The 4,668-nt window shown below is 40.6% G+C and overlaps 1 long non-coding RNA gene across 1 annotated transcript; it reads right to left on the bottom strand.

Moving 5' to 3' along the window:
• Positions 1-328: 328 nt before the first annotated feature.
• LOC109301185 lies at positions 329-4,521 on the bottom strand. Its single transcript, XR_002098464.1, has 2 exons — positions 1,673-4,521; positions 329-799 (listed from the first exon to the last, which is right to left on the bottom strand). It is a non-coding gene; the product is annotated as an uncharacterized LOC109301185 (long non-coding RNA).
• Between the last annotated feature and the right edge of the window lie 147 nt (positions 4,522-4,668).

Raw genomic sequence — 4,668 nt, 5'->3', positions numbered from 1 at the left:
AAGTGATGCAAGTCACGTAGGCAGAGGGAGCAGGTTTCCCCCTCCCTCAGGAATGCAGCCAGCTCAAGTTCCCTAAAGAGACAGGCTGAGGGTGTGGTCCCCTGTGTGCTGGGCCCATCCTAATTGAATGGTCACCACACAGAGATTTAAATCACAGTGTCACAGGGCAGAGATCTTTGGGGAGAAACCAAGGTGGCTTTTTGCCACAAAAGTACTAAATAAATAATAAATATTCATACTTAAATAAATCTTTATATGAGCCTTTCCCCCCAATTAAAACGTTTACATTTTTTCATTTAAAAAAAAGTAAAATCATTTGTAACACTAGTAACACATTGAGGAGTCTGATTTTATTTGACATTGCACCTCTTTTATAGGTGAAGAACTTTGGCTTTCTACATCACACCAGGTCATCTGGGTAAGTGATGTAAAACTGCACTTCTTTCCACACCCACACAACACCCAAGGGCAATTGGAAAAGAGCTCAGACAGCATGTATAAAAATTGTTATGTAATTACATTTATATTTCCATAGATCCTTTTCAACGTGGATATATAACAAGTTCTCATTTCTTTTACTGCAGATATAATTTACCAAGAAAATGCTTGGAAAGAGTGATGGGTGCTATAAAAATCTTAAAGAAATATAGAAAATTTGCTGATTAGCTGCAGCTAAACTTCTTACACTTGAAAGAAAATTAACTTTGATAGACTTAATTTTACCAGCTTTGATTTCCAAATGTTGAGTCTCTGATAAAGTCTTGATTTGACCTTATACCAACACAGTCAAGTAAATTACCTATGTACCAGGTGGGGAAAAATGTCCTAGGGTTGCCATGCTCTCCCCTAGCTCCCCCTACCATGCCAAGTTTGGGTTAAAGCACCCTTGTTCTTGCCTGCCATGTCTTGATCTTGTAAAAATTAAAGGGAAGTTGCCTCTCGTCCTCCTGGTCATGGTTCCTGCTACCCCCATCCTTATTTATATAACGGGGTTCCGAACACCCCAGCCTTATGGGCTATGTGTGGCTCCAACTACCTCTGTACCACGCCCCAAGCCTCGCAGATCTACCGGACGTTGTTCTGTTTTAGCTGCGGCCTCTGTCATTCTCGGCGCTCGGGTGGCGCTCAGGCTCTCCGCGGCCCCTGTCACTCTCGGCGCCCTCTGGCACTCGGTCTCTCCGCAGCCCGTCACTCTCGGCGCCCCCTTGCTCTGGGCCTTCTCACACTGCCCATGCTCAGGGCTTCTCGCTGCCCACGCTCGGGGCTGGGGCTCCCATACTGCCGTGGTTCCCCTATGAGGCCTCCTCCATCCCCTTATAGCCTTACCCGGTCCTCCAGTTAGAACAGTAAACAAAACACAAGCCCCTTGGCTATAACATAACTCTAAGCCATCTGGCTCCTACCTTCCTCTCGCCACATCAGAGTTGTTCCATCCATCCCCAATCTTGGGCCATACCTGCAGTTTGGCGTCTACTCATTATTCACTCCAGCAGAGTTCTTTCCCCCTGGGCTGCCAGCAGGGAACTGCCTGCCTGGCCTCAGCCTGGGAGTTTTATAAAGAGCCAGGCCCTGCCCCTTCCGGTCAGCTGACCTGGTTACCCTGGACAACCAGCAGCTGGGCTCCCTACTTACTGACATACCAGTAGCAGGCACCCCAGTGCCCTGCTACAACCTTTTTAATAAAAGGGTTTTTTTGTAAGGTGCAGGCTTTGTGGTCTACAAAGAGGAAAATTGTTCTTTCTGTGCTTAGCTTCTGCACTGTGTCAAATAATAGCTTATTTATTTGACTTTAGCAAAATGTCTACTGTTTAATGAGTTTTAGGTGTTGTGTATTATATTGCAAAATTACAAAACACAAGGAAATATTTTTAAATCATTAAAAGAAGTCAACCAAACCAAAGCAGGCAGTAAATTTTCCCATATTATATACTTTAATCTGCTGCTTCTGTGAGCAAATTTCTCAGTGAAATCTTGAGCTCTATTAAGTATTTCCTAAAAGGAGTTCTAGAAGTGATATCCTTTTCCTGATGACAAACTCTCAGATTGTCTCATGTCCAAACAGCTACTGCCATCCTACCATTTTATTAGAAATTAATGTAATAAAATTGAATAATTACAAAGATTGTGGGAAACAACTCATATAAAACGAATTAATCATACAACATCTCAAGTTTCCTTCCTTTGTTTTTATTGTGTTCCACCCTTTGGGCCTGGCAGGTTGAGATCCACACCCAGAGATACTAAATTACTTGTTCAGTTTAAAAAAACCCCAAACCTCAGCTTCTTCTATATTTCATGCATGTCAGTCAACACACCTATCTACGAATGTGTAATACTTGATCATGCCTTCCAAAACGCACTTTCTAGATCTCCTACATTCTACACTTAATATTTTCACACGTTAAGTAAGAAAGAACTAGAAGGAAACCCTCATAAAAACTGATCCATACTCATGCAGAAACCAGAAAGCAGCAGAGAAAAGCTGCACTTCAAAACCCAGATTAGGCGTGGATACTAATTAGCTAACCTGATTAAGAAAAAAAATCCAAGACAGATTAAGTGGTAATACTACAAAATTATATTAACTCAGTCATAATAATAACTACTTTTTGACAGGCTAGTATCTTTCAGTTCTTCATGCCAGTTTTTTTTCATAGAAAAAGTTGATTTGTTACTGGGTTGGTAATTTTCCAGGACAGTGTTGCAAGAGTACAATTTAACATTAACTGCTGGTGGCTTTACTTAGAGTCAGCAATAGTTTCAACCCAATTGTCTACTGCAAACGGTAATAGCTAAGCTTAAATTTAATTGTGATAAAAATCTCACTTAGCTCATAGTGCAGTACAAGGGCTTTAGACTTGCCTATGGTTCCCATGTAGCTAAATGGAGCAATGAGATCTAAATTACATAATTAAAGTGGTCAGATTTGTCTATAAGCTACACATGTGGCACTGTGTCAAAACTGCCAGGGTACAGAACTGAAAAAGCACAATTTAAAATGTTTACAAAGAAAATCAGCTTTCCCACTAAAGACACGCATCCCAATTTTGGAAGGTTGGGAAAAATGGCTTGAGTTGTATGTAGGTAAATATGGCATGTCAAGAACATCTCAAGCAAGGGGAAAGTTATGAGGAAGTTTCACGGTGAAGTGCCAAATATAAATTGCTGAGAAGGAACTAAGTCTTAGATGACCGATGCAGCTTACCTTGAAATAGAATCCCATTTTTGAGTCACTCAGGAGATTCAAATTGCATTTACTTTAAAGTCAGACACATATTTAATAGATAGTTTTGTTGCTTATATTATCCTTGTTCAATGTGGATAATGTGATGAACAGTGGATCCATGATTCACAATGTATTATGCTAATGGAAGCAAGCTAGAGCTTTGAAAAAGAATACTCAACCCGCCTTGTGGACACATTCTTTTGCATCAACATTTATTGTCATCTCCTAGTGAAATCCATCACTGGAATATCCACATAATATCCTCCATAAAGTTAATAAAAATGTTAATAACAATAGATCTGTGGGCCCAAGCTTTACCTCTACTTTCTCCAAAGCTAGAGTTCAGCACTTTTTAGATATCAGATTAACAAAATGCATTAGCATGATTAAAAATAGGCAGCACACAACCTACCTCAGCTGTGTTACTTCAAATGAGATGGTATTAATACCTCCTCTCTCTTTGGATGTCCTTGGGACAAGGCAACTGATAAAAATAAAAATCAATCAAAATCCAAAACAGTTGAAAAAACTACTATAACATGAAATTTAAAAGATCCATGTCTACAATTTTCTGCAGAGTCTAGAAACTGGTGGTTAACAAGTTTCTTTTTTAAAAAATACCAAAAAATATACTTATCCAATTTTTTTCCTAACCAAAACTATGATTACTTAATACAAATATAAACTAAAATATATTCTGTAACTCCAGTGGTGACACCAATAAGCACTTACCAGATACATCAGGCACCAGTGGGATAACTTGGAAACCTAAAGAGATGTGTCAAGATCAAAAGGAATTGCTGGTACTCACGACCTTTGAAAAAGGAGGCAGAAAAAAAAGAAGTGGAAACACATATGTATATTAGGTATATAAATACAGGTGTCTAAATCTGGGGAAAGCCTTTCGGTTTCAAACATGGCTGTGAATGACTAAGTGGTTAAAAGGTTCAAAGAACTCTTCAGATTTTTATTTGTGTATTAAGCAGTGCAGCAGAATAAAACTGTTAGTCTGATAATTTTGATCAGACACAATTCTAATTAAAGTCATGTGAAGGACACATGAGCAGGACCCAGTGGAAATGAAAGATTCCCTTTCACAGACACCTCTGCTTCCTCTGCAATTCTTCTGAACTCTCCTCACCTGTTGGGTAAATAAGGAAACTCCATGTTTCAAGGCCATTTCAATCCCTCCCTGTGTAGATCTTTGTGTGAGGGTAGGCTGTATTTACTTGAATCCAAGGTGAGGTGGGGGGAAGCTCCACATCCTGGATTTGAGTACAAATGGGGTGGGGGGAGAGGGGAGCGAATAGGGAGCAGGCAGCTGCTGCAGTTCTAACCTCAGCTCAGGATCAGAGCTGGAGCCACTGCTGCTGCCCCCAGCACTTGCCCCTCTGCTCTTGCCTCCTGCTGCCTGTCCCATTCCCACCCTGCCCCCCCACTGC

This window comes from Gavialis gangeticus, unplaced genomic scaffold (genome assembly GCF_001723915.1).
Source record: "Gavialis gangeticus isolate Ggan-Ray unplaced genomic scaffold, GavGan_comp1, whole genome shotgun sequence".
In the NCBI taxonomy this organism is placed as follows: domain Eukaryota; kingdom Metazoa; phylum Chordata; order Crocodylia; family Gavialidae; genus Gavialis; species Gavialis gangeticus.
The sequence above is the reverse complement of the archived record's forward strand: the minus strand, read 5'-3'. Positions and strand labels throughout refer to the sequence as shown.